The sequence below is a fragment of the Spinacia oleracea genome, chromosome 4 (genome assembly GCF_020520425.1).
Source record: "Spinacia oleracea cultivar Varoflay chromosome 4, BTI_SOV_V1, whole genome shotgun sequence".
NCBI lineage: Eukaryota > Viridiplantae > Streptophyta > Magnoliopsida > Caryophyllales > Amaranthaceae > Spinacia > Spinacia oleracea.
Genome location: NC_079490.1, coordinates 69,761,722 through 69,785,213, shown reverse-complemented (window position 1 = coordinate 69,785,213; position 23,492 = coordinate 69,761,722). Strand labels below are relative to the sequence as shown.

Below are 23,492 nucleotides of genomic sequence, written 5' to 3'. Positions count from 1 at the left end.
TTAAACATATACAGTAGGTCAATCAAAAATTCAAGATTTATCAACAAGAATCGCAAATATTTAATTTAACATCTTAAATTTACGAAATTTTGCATTCGAAAAACTAAAACCTCCGAAAAGCCATAGTTAGGCTTCGAATTTTAGAATTCTGGGTTCGGCCGAAAAACATTGTTTTTGTCAAAATTTTAGAATGCCTTTTACATGCGGAATTGACACAAAAATCACTCGATTTGGATGAGTAACGAAGAAACTGCCGAAAAACTGCGTACATATAATTAAATAAACGCAATTTGCAATTAATTAACAATTACGAAAATTAATCACCCCTTTTAATTCTTGCAAATTTATAATATTTAACCATGTTTATGCAATTTAGATTATGAAAATAATAAGAGGCTCGTGATACCACTGTTAGGTTATGATACATATGACAATTCATAAATCATGCGGAAAAACCATAAAGCCAGGAAAGCATATTATTTACACATAATCATTTAGCATAGAATAGATGCATACATGTTGTAGCGTGCCTTCCCTAGCTGCGCCCGAACCGAACAAGAACAAGTCTTTAGGACTCCAAATGTCGTCCCTCCGTAGATAGTCCACAGTACGTCCAGATCCGCCTCAAGTTAGACCAACTAGAATCGCCCTTAAGGTGCTTAGGATTTTCGGCTCTTATTGCAAGTGTATGGCTGATTTATATTTCAAAAACTTACCCTTTGAATACTTCAATCGTACCCATAAATTGTGACCCTAGGCACTTATTTATAGGAGTATGGAAAAGGAATTGTAATCCTACTAGGATGTGGATTTGCTAATTAGAACTTTATTAGGACTCTAAATAACAAAGCAAATCTAATAGGATTAGGATTTTAATCTTTGCACAAATCCTAATAGGATTAGGATTTCCCGCACACGCATCGTACAAGCCGTGCACCCGCGCAGGCCTTGCGGCCCACGACAGGCGCACAGCCCATGTTGCTGTGCTGCACGCGCGCGCGCCCTTGGCTGGGCCTGGTCGAGGCATACGTTGCTGCGTGCGGCTCGCTGGGCGATGGCCTGGCTTCGTGCTGGGCCTTCGTCTGGCGGGCCTCTTCCCATGCTAATTCGTACGATACGCTTCCGATTAAATTCCCGATTCCGGAATTCGTTTCCGATACGAACAATATTTAATATTTCCGATTCCGGAATTAATTTCCGTTTCGAAAAAATATTTAATACTTCCGTTTCCTGAATTATTTTCCGATTCCGATAATATTTCCGATTCTGAAAATATTTCCGTTTCCGGCAATATTTCCGATTCCGGCAATATTTCCATTTCCGATAATATTTTCCGATACGTACCATGTTTCCGTTTTCGGCAACATCTACGACTTGGATAATATTTATATTTCCGATACGATCCATATTTCCGTTTCCGGCAATATCATCGTTTTCGGAGTATTCATTTCTTGCTTGTGACGATCTCAGCTCCCACTGAAACCAAGATCCATCGATTCCGAATATCCATAGATAGAGTATTTAATGCCATTAAATACTTGATCCGTTTACGTACTATTTGTGTGACCCTACGGGTTCAGTCAAGAGTAAGCTGTGGATTAATATCATTAATTCCACTTGAACTGAAGCGGCCTCTAGCTAGGCATTCAGCTCACTTGATCTCACTGAATTATTAACTTGTTAATTAATACCGAACCGCATTTATTAGACTTAAGATAGAATGCATACTTGAACCAAGGGCATTATTTCCTTCATTTGAGTCACGAGGCGAGACTGAGTGAGCCTCGTTTGGTAGGCCTATAGTGGACCTTTAATTTTAGTAGGCCTAGGGTGGACCTTTAAATTGTCTTACTTTGCAAGCGTATTTAGTTGTTTCTTAAAATGTGCAAATAGCGTAGATTCAAAATGTTATTTTTACTTTATTGAAATTTAACGAAAGAATTACATCGAAAATAATTTTTTGCTTCTTTTCAGATTCCAGTTTCCGGGATTTAACTGGAAGTTGTGATTTAGACTCGAACTTTCATTAATTTTTCTGATTATAACTCGTGTATGAATAAACGGAGGTGGCCTAGACTCAAAATAATGACGTGGCGTAAGCCTACAATACTTGACCAAGCGACTTTTAGACTTAGGCTAATTGGACCATAACTTTTGTTGGTTGACACTTTAGATTTTAACCCTTGGGTGTTCATTTGTCATGCGCCATTTTGCTTAATGTTGGCAAGGTAGTTAGTTGGGGAGATCGAATTTTCATTTTGCAAGACTAGAATCATTAGTGCGGCTTCCCTCTTAGTGTGTATTGCTTTACCCCGATGGTAGCCTTACGGCATGCCGATTTGGGTACTTTCATGGTTCGTCATGTTGCATTCATGGAAAATCTTTTAGTCCGTACTTAGGAGTGCTTCCAGGAGCGAGTGGCTCGAGAGGACTATGATAGTCGTGACCCAATGTGATCATAACCCTTGAGGCCATTAATTAATTTTTTTCAATGGTATTGACAACTTAGGCTCACTTTGGGGGTTGTGCGACTATGGAGGGATGATTTTCAGAATGTGACTGTTTCCTTTTTGCAAATACTTGAATTATATGATATATTCTTTTTATTGGTGAGAGAGAGTATTGAGGCCGTAGATTCTTAGCAATGGATGACAATTATATATGGGTGCTTATTGATTTCTTTTAAACGTTAGGAAGGGAGACTCAATATGGTTTAACCTTTTAACTTGCAGAACGACACCAAGCATTAGGACCGATTCTATGTATAAGACAACTAAGACTTAGGATTTAGATTGTACTTTGGCATAGCCTAGTCCAGACTCGGATTTATTTATTTTTATTCGAACATTATTTTTCCTTGAAAACTTTATTTGAACATCATTTTTTGAATACTTTTCCCACGTTACATTCAAGGTCATTTAATTAGCATGCTCGGTTTTGGTTCCGGACATTGTCGTCATAGGAGGCCTAATGACGACACAAGGAGTCGTTTATTTTATAAGTCGTTCTTAGAACCGAGTGCCTTTTTTCATACGTCCTCGTAGCAAATTTGTTACGAATTTTTTTTATTGCTACGTGTACTTTATGCGCGGGTACCGAGGCTGCTGTGCCTGACCAAAAGGCCAGGAAACAACTTCAGCACCCAGCTCTGGGCGTTGAAAATGATTGGCGCCCAACCAGGGGCGCTGAAAATGCGTCCCTGACTGGTACTCGTACTCTGTTTGCGTATTCTTTTTTGTATATACGACTTAATTTTGCGTGCTCGCCTAATAACGTCCTTTACGCGTTGTGCTGCGTTGTGGGATCCGTTACATGCTGTCCTGGGCGTCGCTTATTTTTGTGGCGATCGCCCGGGGCTGCGGAACACGTATTTTAGTATAACTCTTTAGCCAATTGGTGTTTATGAATGTTTGGGCAGTTTTTAGGGTCGTTGGTTTTCCGGTATTATTTGTCACACACAATCACAACACAATCACATAATTCGCTACACATAACTAGCATTACAACATGAAGCAAAAAAATAATATGTCACGTAGTTTATGATAGGCTTCTATGGGTAATATTTGCGCCGGCTTGGTACCGCTTCTATCGTAGATCCAACACATGCCCCGGTCGAGGTAGTTCATTCAACAGATGAATTTCGTCCCAAGAGGCCAATCACGATGTAAGCCAAGGGGGCATCCACCAATGAGAGGGACCTAGTGGGCGAGCGATTGGGTTTGGGGACAGGTATACTACTAGCGAAAGTGCCGAGTGGACAACATTCGAAGCGTATGCACCCCCCGAGTGGCAATGGGTATCCTTAGTCCCAACTCCCGAGATGAAACACACAAAGGGAGCCAAGATTCGTTATGCGGTTCTGTCCGTTCACATTAATATGCTGATTTTCAGGTCGTCCCAACTTGATAAGGAAATAAACGCGGAGTAGGATTGTTTCACCCTTCGGCTATTTTGATTACCTACGAGCAGGAGTATTTCAATAACGTTCCCCAGTGGAGTCGCCACTGTGAGGGGGTCGAAAAAGCACGAGGCTAATGCGTGACCTCGTCCCTCGTGGGCGTGACGTTGTCAGATCAAGTGTAATTGGATTTCCTGTGAGTTTACACCCAATCGACTAGTAATATAGGAGTCGCCATTCAGTTTTTAACGACAATGTGAAAAACTGACAAAACCCGGTTATCGTGACATAAAGGGAGTGCAATTATGTTCGACCACGACGGCCATAGGTTCCCTTGTGATCCCTGGTGTGGGGATCGCTCAACGTACACCCGCATTGCAGAGATTGAGAGTTCGGGGGACTGTAACTACCGAGAGGAGTGCTCATCGATAACTCCAGAGGCAGGTTATCCTTACTAGCTCAGCATAAATAATTGAAGGGACATGCGTTAAACTATTAAACTATTCTGAATTAATTTTAGCAATATGCAACACATAACGCTAAATCGATCGTGATTATCTTATTTAGATTGATTTAAGGTACCTAGCATGATAATTCAATTGTCCAAGGTACTATCTTATTAGGCGTGATAGACCAATCAAGTTAATAGTTCGACAATTTTATAAAAGGGTGATGAAAGCGATTAAATCATATGAGGGACACATTACAACGCACCCTTGAGAGGTGCGTTACGGTTCTCAGAAAACTACCCACTTGGCTTTGCTATTTCTCCTTTTATTTATCGAATCTCGGGTTTCCAAGCAATGTTCCGGTATTTAGGCTTAATTCATCAGCTACAAGGGGCACGATGCGTTCTGTTCGACTTTTGGGTCGATTGCGACAGAACGCCGGATCAATTTCGCAGCGTGAGGCTAGGCTTAAGGCTAGAGTCAATACTCAGGTTATGGAATTGTGTGTTCTTTTTCACGTCGGTTTTAGGCTGTATTTATAGGAAAAGAGTGCGTGGAAAGATAGATTTTAGGATACGAATCCAAAAAGAATCCGGAGATAAAACGGCCCCAGGCATTTTCAGCGCCCAGGGCTGGGCGCCGAAGATTTCGGCGCCCAGAACCAGGCGTTGAAAATGGGATCTGGGCCGAGTTCTTTTTCAGATTTGGACTCTTAGAACACAGAGCTTTTGAGACTTATCCTAGTCTTTTAGTGCGTATTAACTTATGACGGAATGCGTCTAGGCCCGTTACGAACTCTAGGTTCGTTAGGACTTTAATTAATACGTAACTCTTATTTTTGAATTATACTAGGAATGCAAATTCTATCTCTTTTAGGATTTATGTTGGAGTGCAACACCTAATTCTGACAGGTTTCTATCTTTTATGACTTTGCCACTTTTAACAACTACCTTTTAACGCAGTTACTATCTTTAGTAGGTTTCCATAAATAGCAGTTTTGGCTGAAACGAAAAGGGTGATTGAGATTCGTTATTTTATAGGAGATGCGTTGCCAAGTGGAGATATTTGTTCTCATCATCGAACCTTCCCTTTCGGGAATGGGGACAAAAGTAGGTGTCTACAACGTTCTAAACAATGCTGTGATTTTCGTATTTAAACATCTCCGCGCAGCCGTGTGGTCGCACAAAGGAAGCCTTGCGCTCGCACAAAACACCACAGAGCTACTGATCCAAATATGCCAATTCGTGCACCCACACAGCTTGGCTGTGCGCTCGCACAACAGTGTGCGCCCACACACATAACTTATGTGCTCGCACAGCTACAACTCTTGCTGTTTGCGTGTTGCTGCACTATTCTTGCTGCAAGGCTGCTGTACTGTGATGCTACAAGGCTCTTCAAGGCTCGTCGAGATGAGTCCAGGAGGTTGCTGTTCGTGCACTTTGTGGGCAGTAGCGAAGCTCAAACAACAGCAGCTAAGTAGATGCTCGTGTAGCTGTTGTACTTGCTCGTGCATAGCTGCTGAACCGTGGCTGCTTGTGTTGCTCGTGAGGCTGCTACTGTGGCTGTTATTCTGCTTGCTTATTGTTGTTGTTATTGGGCTGTTTGCGCACTGCTGGACACTCAAATAAACGTCGCTGCATAGAGAAATCGTAATGCATATTATTGAAATTCGAAAATCAAAAAAATAATTCGTTAAACATTTGTTTACAAATCGCAAAACATATAATTCGTCGACAAGAATAATGACACATTATAAACATATTAATACTCAAAACGACTCTTACGCAATGAGAATGCGCACAAAAGGCACGTTTAGAGCAAAAATGACTAAAATATACGCAAGACAAGAAAATGTTACGATTAATGCAAAAAGCGATAAACGAACTAAAAACGATAAAACTAAGCAAAAATAATAATAAAATGCTAATAAATAAGCTAAAAGCGACATAAATGTCGCTCATCGAACTCCCCTAAGCTAAAACTTTGCTTGTCCTCAAGCAAAGCTAGAATGAGAAACGAGAAGGAGAATGAGCTTATTTATTAAAAATCAAAATTACGAAAATAAGATCTACAAGAATGCACACTAACTCACTTTCGTAGGAATCACGGTTGCATTTAAGCGCATGCAACAAGCTCTTTAAACCCCACAATCGCTCATGAGGGCGAGTGGGAACTCGCAAGGCTTTCCAAAGAGAACCACCCAAAACTCTTCCAAAAATTTGAATCATGGCAAGACATAAAAAGGAAAGCAAACCAAGAAAAAGGGAAGAAAAGAAAAAGGAAGAAAAGAAAATGAAAGAAAGGGAAAGAAAATAGAAAAGAAAGAAAAATGAAACTACAAAATTCAAGAAAAGGGCCTTTATTATGGAACGATCACAAAAGAATTCTAATATTACTAACCAATAAACGAATGCACGCTAACCAATGTCCTAAGTCGAGTAAAGGATTCAAATGCCAAGCAAAGAGAACTAAGGGTATGCACTTATCTATCCCCCTTCAACCGATCTTACCGCGTCAACTCTCTAGATCCCATCCACCCTTAAGAATAGCTTCCCATGACACCGCGAAGGCGCCGGAAGACAAGAATTGCAAGGGAGAAGAGAAGGTTACTCGACATCTTAGCATGACAATCCCATTACATAAACTTGACCAAATCCTCCCCTCCACCGACAATGACTCAAGTCAAAAGGGTCAAGAGGACTTTTAGGGTGTATCGTTAGGCTAGGGTAAGGGCGTGGAACAAATTTGGGATTTGGAGCTCAATCCTAAAGTGAAGAGAAAAAAATGAACTCAACTCAAGCAAATCGAACCACAACAAACTCATACCACTTATTTGGGGTACCCCGAAGCTTATTCAACAACAATTCTAAACCAAAACTCTTTTTGAACTTTTCTTGATTTAATTTTCTCTTTTTTTGTGTTTCAAATGAAACTTTTCTCATTGCCTTGTTTTTCTCTATTTTTTGGCTTTTTCAAAACTTTCCTTTCTCTTTTTGCGTTTGCTTATTTATTCACTATATACAACATAATTCCCAAAAATTGCCATTCAATCCAACAACAATCATTCCTCAATATTGCATAATCATTCAAAACCATCAAGCATCATAACACCAAGCTTCAGTATCACTTCTAAGGGTGAAAATAAAACAAAGGCTATTAGGCTTGTAATGAGCTTATAAGAAATGAAGGGGAAAGGCTCAAATGGCTAGGAAGGGGGCAAATGCAAACAAAAATATATGAGAAAAATAGAAAATAAAGTCCTAAACTAAAAAGAAAAATAGTCACCGAAAGAAATGCCTCTATCGTCCCCTAGAGTAGTTCGGTCGCGGTCTCGGAAAGGAAAAAGTCAAATTCGGGAGATAAGAAAGTCAAGCCAAGGATCCATGCCACTCAATATATGTATACAATGTGTTTAGGCTAATATGAACATGATCCTCACTAATGGGAGCAAATACTACCCTCTCCGGTTTCAAGTCACTAGAGAAAACGACACCGTCTTACCACAAACCAAGGGTTCAAGACTCATGCTACCTAAAGTTCTAACCGACTTCCTTAACACCTAAATCCTAGATTCGACCCAAGACATTGAAAACCGTCCAAACATCTACCACTTAGGAATAAAAGCATTCTAGTCTACAAGTTCCAATTTTATTTTGCCCAAATCAAGAATAATGCTTAAAAGTTAGAAAAACTTGCCTTGACCTAAATCGAAAAGGAAAAAGAAAGAAAAGAAATGAAAAAGAAAATAAGGAATAGAAAAGGAATTAAAATTCAAAAAGAAAATAAAAAAAATAAAGAAAATCAATGAAACGAATCAAGAAATATGCACAAAATCGCAAAATATTCAAAAAATCAAGCAATCCATCACATGGAGATCAAAGTAGCAATCCAAACAATAAAATCCCCCCCCCCCCAAGCTTGAATTAGGCCATGTCCTCAAGGCCTAAAACGAAACTAGGAGGGGCACTTCTACCCATCCAACCAATGCCCCATATGAATGATGCCCGACCCCAAAGAATGCAAGAGAGTTAGAATGATATTACCGATGATGACGTGGGAGCAAGTCCCGCAAAGAACCGTAATAACGAATGAACTCACCAATAATAATAGCCGGACATGGAAAAGATGGATGCAAAGATTTCTACATCGAGAAAGCTTGAGGCACAAAAAACTCAAAAAAAATCAAGAAAAAATTAGTATACATGGGCCAAATGGCCAAAACCCACGGGTTGCCTCCCGAGAAGCGCTCTTTTTACGTCATTAGCTTGACGCCTTTTACCTCTAGTAAGTACCCCGACAATGATTGCAATAGTTTGTCGTAAGCAATTGCAAACATATCCAAGAGTAATATGTAGGCAAGAGTCAAAAGAGAAGCAAGCACAAAGTAGAATGCAACTCTATGCCTACGGGGTGTGGGGAACCAAAAATAAGAAAAATTAAAACGAAAAATAAAAGAAATACTCCCGTCTTCGCGCTTCTTTGGGGAAGGAGAATCATTAGGATCAATGGAGGAAAAGGAATCCTCAAGCGGTGGGAGATGGGATAAAAAGGGAAAAGAGATGGGAAATGAAGGATAAATGTTGAGTTTCTTCTTTCGGAATGGGGAATGAGGGAAGGGATTGGGAACCAAAGTTTCACAAACAACTTCGCTCAAATCACAAAGAGCACAAGAAATCTCAACATAAGATCCTTCATTCACTTTTAAAAGTTTTTGGTTGGCACATTTACTTTTTTCCTCAATTTGAATCGACTTAAGCACTTCAAGGCAAAAAGGAGCAAATAGGTTTTCATCACCATCATCAAGGAATTCACTCAAAGAGGAACGAGTAGGAACAAACTCTCCAATACTCAACTCCTCAATGTCATGCATCATAGGTGACAATGTAGCCTCAAACTCATCTCTTCTCCACGAAACATCCATAATAGATTCTTGCATTAGGTTAGAAATTCCCAAAAACCCTTTTACAAGTTGTTGGGACATGACCTAAAATGAATTCAAACTAGAATCTATTCTTTGCTCTTCTTGAATTTCAATATACTTCATGAAAATGAGCATCAAACAATGATTTGGTAGATTCAACTTTCAAAGAGCTTAGGAAATTATCATGAAGATAGAGAAGATCATCAAGTGTAATCGATTCATCATTTTGAGAAACAAAGGAAGTTGCCATGTTTTTGGTTTTCAAAAATTTGCTCTAAAAGAAAATGAAAAATGAACTAGACTAGTGAACTAAAATGAAAAATCAAACAATGATGCCATTCCCCTGCAACGACGCCATTTTGATATAGGTATTTTCCGTCGTTGGAAGAATACACCTCAATCAAACAAAATTTATAAACTCCTAACTAACCGGCTATATTGATTATAGCGGAAAGAATAGGGATCGTCCCAAGAGAATGAATATGTTTGACTTTTCAATATAATGTGTTCAAGAGCTAGTTCGAATGGAAAATGAGATTTTCTATGAATCTAATGAAAGCAAGAAAAGTATGAAATAACGAACAAGTAAAGAAATTCTAGAGATTTCGGGAATCGGCAATGGAAATTAAATTAAGAGAAGGACAAAGGTCAAAACACAATGATTATGCAAGGACTTGATACATAGGGGAAAAGCTACTAACGACGAGCTCGCCACCTCTCGGATAGAGCGCGCTAAGTCCTCTAGTCTAGGAAGAGCTCTCGCATGATCCTAAAACTAGACAACTCACGATTGAGACCTACTTTTCACATGCATCATAGAGATTCACAATCTCGTGCCAAATCAAGATAATGCACTCCAATCAATCCTAATCAACTAGCATTTGCAACTACTAATTCATTATTCATGGAAATCCTATCATCAAATAAAATTTAATTACAACATCAATATGAATTTCCCTATAATTTCCCCAAATTCATTCCCAAGGCTTCAACCCTAACCTCTAGACTAAGACTACTCAATAAGCATGATTAACATCAAAATTAAACTAAAACTAATTCTAATCATGAAACTAATTGAATCAACAAAAATCAGAAAATTCAAATATCAAAATTGGGGGAAAAATCAAGAAAATTCAAAATTCAAAATTCAAAAAATGAAACTAAATCTAAGATTCAACAATGAAATCAAAGCAAGAACGAAATTAATGAAGCATTTAAAGAATTAAGGAACAAATCAAAGAGAAAATTAAGAATTATACCTAGAATGATTGAAGTTACACCAAAATTGAAGAACAAAATTGAAGAACATAACTCAAATGAAAAAGAAGAGAAATCTAAAATTTAATGATTGAATTCAACTAAGAATTAAGAATTTGAAGCTAAGAATCCTAATCCTTACCTCTAATCTAAGCCCTAATCGAATTATCTCTCTAGAATTCTTAGCTAATTCTAAAAAAATGAAAATCTAAAAATGAAATTACGTTCTAAACAATGTTGCGATTTTCGTATTTAAACATCTCCGCGCAGCCGTGGGGTCGCGCTTGCACAAAACACCACAAAGCTACTGATCCAAATATGCCAATTTGTGCGCCCACACAGCTTGGCTGTGCGCTCGCACAACAGTGTGCGCCCACACCATAACTTGTGTGCTCGCACAGCTACAACTCTTGTTGTTTGCGTGTTGTTGCGCTATTTTTGCTGCAAGGCTGTTGTACTGTGATGCTACAAGGCTCTTCAATGCTCGTGGAGATGAGTCCACGATGCTGCTGTTCGTGCACTTTGTGGGCAGCAGCGAAGCTCAAACAACAACAGCCAAGTAGATGCTCGTGTAGCTGTTGTACTTGCTCGTGCATAGGTGCTGAACCGTGGCTGCTTGTGTTGCTCGTGAGGCTGCTACTGTGGCTGCTATCCTGCTTGCTTATTGTTGTTGTTATTGGGCTGTATGCGCACTTCTGGACACTCAAATAAACGTCGCTGCACAGAGAAATCTTAAAGCATATTATTGAAATCGAAAATCAAAATAATAATTCGTTTCACATTTTTTTACAAATCGCAAAACATATAACTCGTCGACAAGCAAAATGACACATTATAAACACGTTATTACTCAAAACGACTCTTACGCAATGAGAATGCGCACAAAAGGCATGTTTAGAGCAAAAACGACTAAAATGTTACGATTAATGAAAGACGAGACGAGAAAATGTTACGATTAATGCAAAAATGCAAAAAATGTTACGATTAATGCAAAAATGCGATAAACGAACTAAAAACGATAAAACTAAGCAAAAATAATAATAAAATTCTAATAAAATGAACTAAAATCCTAAGCTAAGAGCGACATAAATGTCGCTCACCATTACCTCTTGAGTCATCTTTGTAAATAAATATTAATAAACGTAAAGTGCAACCTGGACAAGCTTCAAAACTCTTGGAACGTATATACCTTGAGTATGAAAAATGGGGGGAGTACCTTGCCTAGGGGGATATTGTGTCATTTCTTTTATGCGCTAGAATTCCGTCGGTATGGTCCGATAACTTGGTTATTATTATTATTTTGGTGTTTGGTTGGCTCCCAACACCCTTCTGTAATGGATATTTCTTTTGGGTCCGTTCGAAGCTTATTCTAATTAATCTATAAGTCAAGAGTCATACGTGTCAAGATTCGAGTCTTGTATTCATGATTAATTGGTAACTTAATTGGCTTTCGCATGTGATTTAATCCAATGTGGGAATGAAGCATGATAGATATAAGATTCCATTCTAGCTTGTTTGTACTCAGCTTTCGATGATTACGTGCTTTGTGTTTTGGTCATGGCCTTTGCCTTAATGACCCTATGATGATCCATTATTTGCATTGTTGGGGAGAACTCTATCGTTAACAGGTTTTTAGAGGTGACTTGCAGGACAAGTAATTCTTCAAGGGTTGGTTGAAAGAGTTTTTGTACTTGCATTATTCTAAACTCTAATTATTTTATTTAGTCTAGACTATAAATTTTTATTTAGTTATTGGATTTTAGTTTTAAGGTACTATTGGTTTGGGCGGTTATGGTTCCAACTTGTATGGAGGCCATTAACTACTATTTATTGTTCTTAAAGTTAGTTAATTCCGTTGCGTAATTCAGGTAATAGCCTTAGCCGTTATCACAGTGGTGGTAATACTTTAGTAATTCCTTATTTTGAGTTGGAAAATGGTTTTTAAAAGCAAGGAATTATTAGGGTGCTACAATGAAGGTTGATCTTCAAAGAAGATGTTTCAGGATGGAAGTCCAAGAAACGAATGCTCGAACCATTCGCTCAAAACAAACAGTTTGTAATCCACTTAGAGATCATGTGAACTACATGTTATCGTTGTTTGATTACTTGAGTCTTCTTGGTTCTCCAATGACCGAAAGAATGGTTGTCTCTATTGTGATGGTATTGGCCATTAGAAGAGGCATTTCCCAAATACGTACAAGGAAGATCAGAAGAATGGAACTGTCGTTCCCTCTTTGGGTGTTTTTTTATAGACTGTAGACTTGCTATTCCAACTTCTTGGGTATCAGATACAGATTGTGGATCACACTTATGTTCCAATCCATAGGGACTAAGAAGTAATAGAAACCTTAGCAAGGGAGAAGTCGACCTACGAGTGGGAAATGGAGCAAGAACTTATGCATTAGTTGTAGGCACTTATAGTTTGTCATTGCCCTCTAGGCTAGTTTTAAATGGGAAGATTGCTTTCATGTTCCATGTATTACTAAAAACGTCATTTCTGTTTCTTGCTTAGATGCTAAGGGATTTAAATTTGAAATAAAATAAAATAGTTGCTCATTTTATTTTAAAGAGATATTTTATGGATTTGCGAAACTAGTCAATGGACTTTATGTATGTGCTAGATCTCGAAAAACCAATTTATAACATAAATGCTAAAAAGGCCAAAATGAAAGATTCAGATCTCACCTATCTGTGGCATTGTCGATTAGGACATATTAACATGAAACGCATGGAAAATCTTCATAAAGAAGGAATTCTAGAGCCATTTGACTTGGAGGATTTTGGCGAATGCGAGTCATGCTTTCTTAGAAAAATGACAAAGAAACCTTTATCTTAAGTTTGAGAAAGAGCAAGTGATCTATTGGGACTAATCCATACAGGTGTATATGGCCCAATGAGCTAAAATGCTAAAGGTAGTTTTAGCTACTTTATCATTTTTACTGATGACTTCAGTAGATATGGTTATGTCTACCTAATGAAGCATAAGTCTGAATCCTTTACCAAATTCAAGGAACTTGAGAGTGAAGTAGAGAATCAACTAGGCAAGAAGATTAAAGCACCGCGGTTTAATAGAGGTGGTGAATATCTGAGCTATGAATTTGATTACCATCTGAAAGATTGTGGAATCTTATCAGAATTGACTCCTCCTAGAACACCACAATGGAATGGTGTGTCGGAACGGAGGAATAGGACCTTGCTTGACATGGTTCGATCATTAATGTTGTAGACACCAAAATTGTGTCTCCCTATTGGGATGATGACGATACCATTATCCTTATTAGGCGGTTGGAGCAACTCCGTGTGAAAGTCCCAATTGCTAAGAACATTTCCAAAATCCAAGAGCCAAAATCCAATCCCCGAGGCCGTTCCCATTCCGGAACTCGGTATAAAATACAATTTTCAAAAATCAATTTTAAAATCCAAGTACAATCTCACCCAATGGACTATCCCATTGGTTTTACAAGGCCTTTTCCAGTCGAAATGACATTAAGTAATCCAAATTCGGGCACCGACCCACAAAACCGAGCAAGCCGGGCCTTGTCCCGTAAAACTGAATTCAAAAACCCGAAACGGCTTGTTTTTAGACGCAAACCAAGCCTTAATCCCCAAGCAATCACTACGTGCCAACTTCGTACAAATCGTACAAAGGTACACCAATACAATCCAAAAGCAAGGACGCCATCTTTCGTCCTTGTTTGGCAGCTTCTGCGCAACGTCAGCAGCGCCTGGCGCTGGCAGCTGCGCTGGACGCTGGCGTGAGCTGGCGTTTAGCAGCAAATCCTCCTATTTAAACCCCTAATTCTGAGCATTATAGGGAGGCAAAAATCGAAACACAACGTCGTAATACAAAAATTGCCACTCAAATCAAAATACAAAAATCTTCCAAAAACACATACAATTTTCAAGTTCTAAGCAATTGAGAGCTCTAAAAGGAATTCTTGCCTAAACCTAACTAGGTAATTCCGAATCCCAACCCTAATCTATCATGTTGCCTTGATTTTCTCTTTCAAAAATGATTAGTAAGTTGGCATTTTTACTCTTAAAAGTGTCACTTACAACAATCATACATTTAATTTCTTACAAAATCCAAACTTTATGTGATACAAAAATGTAAACTTTCAAGATTCAATGATGTTCAAAGTTGTATGTAATCACTTCTTTGAACTAGAATCACCTTCAAAATATGGAGTAATCAAAGATGATGCCTTTCTAATGTTTAAAGGTTTAATCTTTGGGATTCAAGACTCCATTTTTCAAGTTTCAAGTTCAAGTTTCAAGATCCAATAATGTTTAGGGTTGTTCATAATCACTTCCCTAAACTAGGATCATTTTAAAGTAAGAGCATATCAAAGATCTAACCTTTTCAACATTAAAAGGTCCAATCTTTGAGATTCAGGACTCTTAAATTTAATATTTCAAGTACAAGTTCAATATTTCAAGTTTCAAGTTCAATATTTCAAGTTCAAGTTCAATATTTCAAAGTTCAACGTTTCAAGTCCAATATTTCAAGTTCAATGTTTCAAGATTCAAACTTTTCAAGTTCAAGTTCTATGTGCAAAATCTAGGATACTTTGGGACGATCAACTTGTCCTAAAGTTGAGATTTTTTAGCTTTGAATCCGTGTCGAACGCACTTATTCTTAAGGAGTCGTTTGGCGTTCGTATCTCATGTGCTTAAGTTCAATTTCAATTCCGCAATTTCAATACTGCACCTTTCAATTCCGCAATTTCAATATCGCAATTTCAATTCCGCACCATTCAATTCCGCACCTTTCAATTCCACACTTTCAATTCCGCACTTTCAATAACGCATTTCAATTCCGCACTTTCAATTATGCAACTTTACTTGCCTAGTCCTTCTAGGCAATGTGGTTCTACCTCCTACTCCATTTCTAGGTGGTCTTGTATTTTACTAATTCCGCACTTATTTTCTATTGTGATGTTGCTTTACTTGTTTATTGCTTTCATCACCTCATATGCTAAATACAACAAAATACAAGGTTACACCACGCTTAACAAAGATAATTTCTTGGACAAACCGATCGTAGGTTCCCTTAAATTAACTTTAAAGCAAAGTGGTCACAATACAAAGTAGAAATTCTATTTGCTCTAAATTCACACCCACATAGTCTAAACTAGGGTATTTTCGAAAATGTTGTGCCACGCATTTGAATTATTTCTAAAGCTCGCGGAATAAGCATCTCGTTCCCTTGCCCGGATCTCACCCATCTGTTTCTAAGATTGAATGCCTTATCCTAATCGAGTCACTTTTGGTCTTTCCATACGGGACACTAAATAATGTTTGGTGGCGACTCCTTCAAGATCCAAAAATACAAAGGTTCTAAAACCGCCCCGTATGAAGGGAAAAGAGCATACGAAAATACCCCCTACAATTATGGCGACGCCGCTTGGGAGTTTCTAATTTCAACTTTGAAAATACGAGTAGAGTTTGAGCAGCGAGCCACTGATCTGCTTAAGTTCTGGATTCCAGCACTGGTGCCAGGCACAGGCCCCTGTGCCAAACACCACTGTCTGCATCCAGCACAGTGGCTCACAGTGGCTTGTTGCCCATTTTTGCTCAAGTGTTCAAGAGGGAGTTAGTCTATTTTTGAATCTTGAAGTACGCTCCCAAACCTTGAGAACGAATGTCGAAAAACGAGCTTTTCAAATACAATATTCAAGTGCGATTTCAATTTTCAATTTCTAGGCATTTCATGCATTTTTCGAAAACCATATTTGTGCAAAATGAATTTCTACCTTGCCCAAACGGATGTGTTCTACATTCGGGCTAGCCCCGGGGGCAACGAAATGGTGACTCTCCATACGGTTCCCGACCAAAGTGTGTGACCATTTCCGCGCCTACCGAAACTTGGCATTTGCTTCACATTCCCGATGTCAAGTATGGAGGTCGTCTGCCGACACACACGTCCCTTAGGCGGATGTGCAAGTTGTCTCCGGATCCGCCTCTTAGTCAAGTACCTTTTGACACCCAAAGCCGACCACTTGCATCATACAAAACTTAGACCGACCTTAGGTTGAGAACTTTCCATGTCGCATTCATATCCATTATTAGTGTGACAACGTGCTACTTGTGCATTGTGTGGGCATCTTTGCACACGTGAATGGCTAACCTCGAGTTCTAGTTTTGCAAAAAACATTAGCCTCCAACTAGGAAACCAAACCCCTAGGAGCATTATTCAAATCTCATTCATCTAAAATCGCCGATTTAAGGTCTTTTAGGAGTGCCACTCCATTTGATTCCAAACCTTCATACACACCTCACGCACAAATGCGAAATCCAAAATTCAATCCAACGGCGTCATAATGTCGGATTTTCTAGTCCAAATTCCGAGTTCCTAATTGAAAATTCAATCCAACGGCGTCATAATGCCGGATTTTCTAGTCCAAATTCCGAGTTTCAAATTCAAAATTGTAATAGCCCAAATTTTAAGCAGGTATTAGACTGTTGTTGAGTACAATTAAGGTCTTCATCTCGTTTTGTTTTAAATTTCTTTTTGAAATTAATTTTAGGGTTCATGGTTATTATATGAATTAATTATTTAACTTTAGTTTATATTATTTATCTAGTTAAATATTAGTTCTTCAATCATTATCACTAATTAGAATTTAGAAGATCAGTTTACCTAAAGTTAAAGACTTGTTGTTCTAATTTTATTTGAACGTGGGCTTGATTTTGAAATTACGAATTTCTATTTTATAAAATAAAGTAGAGATACAATTTTATTTAGTAAATCAAAATTTTTACTTAATTTATGATTTGAACTTTATATAGTTAAATGTGCAATGAATTATATTCTTCTGAAGTCCAAATATGAATCTTCTATTTAAATTATAATGTGTTTTGCATTAATCAAGTTCAGCCCAATTCCTTCTCTCCTTTCTTGCGTAACATCCGAATTTAATTTTTAAGCAACTTTTAATTTCAGGATAATTTATTTTATTCTCTTAATGAGAGATTTAGTTTTCCTTTGAGAAATGAGTATTGTTTAATATATATTGATATTTATTATTCAAAAAAGAAAAGAAAAATAATAATAATAAAAGAAAAGAGGAAAAAAAGTACAAAGAGATATCTAGAACAATTGGGAAGGAACGCAAAGAAAAGAAAAAGAACCCCATACCCAATTCACTCACTCACCTTCTATCTCCCCTTACCCGTGTTTCCCTTCGTCCCTCCTCTTTACTCGTCCCTCCTCTCCTCCTTGTCACTTTGCTGCACCACCGGCGCCACCAACGTTCTCCCTCCTCCATCGCTGGCGTTCTTTAAGTTATGTGTTGCTCGTGTACGTTGTTGTTGCTCCTCTTATGCCGTCTCCTTGCTCCGCCTTCCTCTCTCGTGTGTTTTCCGTACCGCCGCCACCAACGGTGGTTACGAATCCACTATAACAATCCACCATTATCAATTTGGTAAAGTCTCTAACCCATTCCATTAATCAATTGAATTGTGTAAATCGAAATTCCCAATTGAGCAAACCCTAACTTTCTCTTCTTTGGTTTTTTCCTTCCCTCTTGTTCGATTTCCGCCGGAACCGTGCTGTGGTGGTGGTGGTGTCCACCTTGTACGTTGTTGCGGTTGTTGTTTCTCTTCTCTCTCCCCCTCTTTCCTGTCATCTCTTTGTCTCCTTTGCCCGGGGTCGCCGGAACACCAGCCCTGCGGCGGTGTGACTAGCTGTTGTTGCAGTTGTTCCTTGATTTTGGTAATGATCTCCCTGTGTTGTTGTCGAAGTTCTTGTTGCTAAATTTCTGCTTTCTGTTTCCTTATGGGTGTGACTCAACCCAAACTTTATTTCATATGCTTTTCAATTTATCCATTGTAAGAGTATGAGAATTTAGTTTGTTATTGATTGATATTTTGATTTTATAGAAATGATTTTTTTTACATTGAACTAAACAAGTTTTGATATTATTTTTGATGATGTAATTGAGTAATTCAAATTAATATTTTTCACAAATAAGGTTTTTAATTTAGAAAAAGGATTGAGTTTTCTAAAATAATTTATTCGACCAAATAAATATTACAAATATGATTTCATTTACAATCCATGTCTAGCAACCTAATTCGTTTCTCTCATGGTAGAATATGTGACATGTTGTCCTATATTCTAAAGTAGGTTTGTGAAAAAAAAAAAGATAAAAACAAAAGAGAGAATCATTTAAGATATTTATGTCCAGTGGATTTAAGTGAGTCTTTATTGATTTAATTATTTCTTATTGAGGTAATTGGTGGAGAACGAATAAGCAGAATTGAATTAAGGATTAAGCGGGGATTGATAATCAAGTCTATAGTTCTCGGAGTCTATGTGTTGGTGATTGAAGGTACACATTGTCCAACCATCTTCAATGTTTGAAATTATATTTTGTGTTTAATTATTATGTATGTGTATGAATTATAAATTGTGATTGGGAAATTGAATCGTGTTTTACAAATTGAATTGCGTATTGAAAATTGAATTGTGTTTTCCAAATTGAATGGTGCTTTGCAAATTTAAATCGTTCTTTGAAAATGAATTGTATTGGTATTAAGAATCTTGATTTTATTAAATGAATGTTAATGGCGTTTCTAAATTCCAGTGAGAAATAGTTTGAGTTTGAAATATTAGAAGAGTGAGAAATATTTACTGCTTCGAGTGAAAAATATTTTCAAACTATTCGAGTGAGAAATAATTCTGAAAATATTATTGGAATCTGAAAATAATTCCGGAATCGGAAATATTAAATATTTGTTCGAAACGGAAATTGATTCCGGAATCGGAAATATTAAATATTGTTCGAATCGGAAATGAATTCCGGAATCGGAAAATTAATCGGAAGCGCGTAGTACGAAATAAACATCGGACGAGCTTGCTAGACGCAAGGCCCAGTACAAGGCCAGGCCCGCGCCTAGCAAGCCCAGCGCGCAAGGCAACGCAGCAGCAGCCAAGGCACGCAGGCCCAACCAAGCAGCACGCAAGGCCAGGCCCAGCGCGCATGGCAACAGGCGCGCCCAAAGCTCGTGGGCTGCGAGCAGTCGTGGGCTGCAGCGCTGTGGGCTTCTCCGCGCGCGCGCATGACCAGCGCCCCTTGTGGGCCATGCGCGTGTGTGTGTTGAAGATCGTGCATGCATCAAATCCTTAAACAATTAGGATTAGATTAAAAGATTAATTTCCTAAAGTTACTAGTTTAATTAATGTATAATTCTAATAGAATTAGATTAATTGAAACCTAGTAGACTTCTAATTCCATTATTCCAACCCTATAAATATATGATGGCATTCACAATTGATGAACATGGAATTTTTCAAGTATCACATAGTTTTAAGGATTAAAACTAACGTTAATTTTGCCTCAAATTATTCGAATAACATAAAACCTTAGGTGCAATTCTCGTTAATTAAATCTAAGGCGGATCCGAACGTGCTGTGGACTATCTACGGAGGGACGACGCTTGGAGTCCTAAACTTGTTCTTGTTCGGTTCGGGAGCAGCTAGGGAAGGCACGCTTCACATGTATGTATCCTAAATTATGCTAATTGTTATGTGGCAATTAATTTAGATTCTTGGCTTTATGGTTTTTCCGCATGAAATATATATGATTTATATGTATCATAACCTAACAGTGGTATATGAGCCTCTAATTAATTCCATAATAATTAGTTAACATGGTTAAATTTTATAAATTTGCAATGAATTAAAGGAATGATTAATTTTGATTTTTTGTAATTAATTGCAAATTCGTGCGATTATTTAATTATATGTTCGCAGAATTTTCAGCAGTTTAGTCAATAATGGTCGGTATCGTATAATTTTATAGTGTATTTCGCATGTAAACGGCGTTTTAAAATTTTGACTAAAATCAACGATTTGATGTCGAACCTAGAATTCCCAAATTCGAAGCATAACTATGACTTTTCGGAGGTTTTAGTTTTTCGAACGCAAAATTTGTAATTTTAAGATGTTAAATTAAATATTTGCGATTCTTGTTTGTAAATATTGAATTTTTGATTGACCTACTGTATATGTTTAACAAATTTAAATGCCTAAGCTTGTTAATTATACAACCTAATTTGTAATTGTAATTAATTTGTTGAAATTCGAATAATTTAGAATTTGATTTGTTTTTCATAATTAGTTGACAATTTAATTAGGTATACATGATTAAAAACCACCATAAAAATAAATTTGATAAATTTTTAAATTTTATGACCTAGATTTGAATCCATGATAATCGGAAATTAATTTGAATAAAAAAATTTCGATTTTTCGCCCTAAATTTATGAAATTAATATGATTTATTAATTTGTCTATAAATTTAAATTTAAAAGTTTTGATTTTTATATAATCCGCTCATGAATCTTTCACGCACAAAGCAATGGACGCTACGTGTTACCCTTAAGGGGTTTTGTATAGTGCGGGCATGGGACGACGAGCCTGGGAGCTCGTCGCCCATGCGGTACGGATGCAGCGAGCAAGACGAGTGGCACGCGAGCACAAGGCAGTAGCCCTGCCTTGCGTCGAGTGCTGCGATGGCATGGGTGGATGGGCGAATAGGCAAGGCAAGCGAGCAAGGCAGCGAGGGATGCCTCGCAGCAGCGAGCGTTGCCTCGCCCAGCTAGCGATGGCTCGCCCACAACGAGCGCTGCCTCGCCAAGTAGGTGTTGCGCTACGAAGCCAGCAAGCAATGTTGCGCGCAAGCGTGGCTTGGCTTGCTGAGTTTGCGCGTGGCTGCTGCACATGCCTTGCTATGCGATCACTTGTGAGGGGCGATGCTGCCTCGTGACTCGACGGGGCCTGGCGCAAGCCCATGGCCTCGTCTTGATCCGATTGATGTGCTTTGAATTTAATTTTGATTTTCAGTTGGAAAATGATTTTAATAAATTTAAAATTCGTAATTTAATTTTTTCTCGGAATTTAATTTTGAATATTTTAATTATTATAAATTTTATTTATACTAATTATTTTACTAAAACTAAAACCTTGATTAAATCTAAATTAATTAATTTAATAAACTTAAATAAATTAAAGGATTCAAATAATAATTTATATGAGCTTTAAATTTTAATTAAATTTGTATGTTTCCGGTTAGACTAGGAAATACAATTTTATGTTTAAAATTAGTAAAGCATGTAAATTTATTGGTTTAAGTGGGAGCGTTTTAGTCATAAACTCTTGATTAGGTCTACATTCCTTTAAGATTAAAACAACTTGATTAGAATTAATAAGGATTGAATAATTGGTATATTATTGGAAGCAATGTTATTAGAATTGCGATCCGGATCGTAGGATCGTACGATCCTACGATCCGGATGTTTCAAAACGATCCGGATCGAAGCTTAAATCGCAATTACGGCAGGATCGTAGGTGGGATCATTCAAGATCGTATAGAATCGGTGGGATCGTATAGAATCGCGATCCTACCACCGATTCTAACGATCCTGATTTTTTGCCATTTAAATGAAGCCCAACTTTAAAGGTTACTGTGTGAAGCCCTATTAACATAAAAAACAAAACCCACGTGCCTCTTACCAGCTTTCTTGAGACTTTTTCGCCCTAGTTTACTGTCTTCTTCTGATCTTCTCTATGCGGCTACTTCTCCCCTCTCCTCTACTCGATTAAAAAACTAAATTTGAAGCTAGAATCAAAGTATCCCCTCTTTCAATCAATGAATCAAAGCATCTCCAGCACACAAGGTAATTTTTTTGCGATTTTTTTCCAATTTTTTCACCATTTTTTCTTCAATGATCATCTAGATATTCTCTTAATTTAAGTACTTCTACTTTCATTTGATTTGATTATTTAATTTTCGAACTTTTAATTTGATTTATATATTCAATTTGCACTTTTAATTCATTATTAACCTGCTTCTTGCCCAAATTCGTTTTAACCCAAATTTGTCAATTAAAGTTACCCAAATTCGCTCTTTTAATTTAATTATGGAACTTGCTGTTTGCTGAGTTTTGGCTTAATTTGCGTGTGATGAGTTGCAATTTGTGAATTTGTGAGCTGCGTGTGAATGTGTGTGATAATTGTTTTGAGTTTGTGACCACTCTGAATATCTGATTTCACTAGGCTTAACAACACTCTGAATTTTGATGTTCTGGATGTCTGGACCGTCTGGTACTCTAAATCTATGACCAGCCTCTGAATTCCTTAATTGGTACATTTATTGTGGAGTACTTGAGTCTGGAGTTTCTCCATATGATTATGAATTGGTGTTGTATTGGAGTATTAATTGCTTGACTGCTTGTTAATATGGAGGAGTCATTCACAATAGAAACTGATTACAGTAGGTTGAGTATTGCTTAACTGCTTGTTAATGTAAAGGAGTCCTTCTAAAGGACAGTAGGAGTTTAGTTAGTGTGGTACACTTTTTGTTTTTATTACAGTAGGTTGATTACATATTTACAGGTTCAGGATTTTGGTGATTGTGATGATGTCAATCTCACGGGAACGGGAACTGGAACATCGAGGGCATTAAGCGGTTTTGCTGATGACGGAAATATCGGCTATGATGGAAAATTAATTTGTGATGTTGGTTATTTAGATTAATTACTAAAAGTTGTAATGCTTAAAAAATACTTTCCTTGTATTATTTGGAATTATAAGCTTTAAAATAACACTCGTAACATTGTGTTAACCATGTATGACACTAATATAGATCATATGTGAGCAAAAATGTGTTTTTAGGTCTTATTTTTCTTAGAAAATCATGTACTTGTCACCTCATATCATTTCGATCGCTCAATTTTTCAAATTTTTAGGATCTTACGATCCTACGATCCAATCCTACCGATCCGATCCTACCCCCCTCATCGATCCCAAGTGGGATCACGATCCTGACAACCATGATTGGAAGCCTTGATTAATTGCTGCAAATATTTATGTGATGCATAATATGTTCTACTAACCAGCTATGTGGGCCATTCATTGATAAATGAATGCGTGAATCGTATATTGTAAATGTATTGTTTT

The 23,492-nt window shown here is 37.6% G+C and overlaps 1 long non-coding RNA gene across 1 annotated transcript; it reads left to right on the top strand.

Annotated features, from left to right (window-relative positions):
- Positions 1–17,565: 17,565 nt before the first annotated feature.
- LOC110795607 (uncharacterized) lies at positions 17,566–23,213 on the top strand. The gene is made up of 5 exons (XR_002535340.2): positions 17,566–17,952; positions 18,195–18,242; positions 18,762–18,861; positions 19,900–22,210; positions 22,929–23,213. It is a non-coding gene; the product is annotated as an uncharacterized lncRNA (long non-coding RNA).
- The last annotated feature ends 279 nt before the right edge of the window (positions 23,214–23,492 follow it).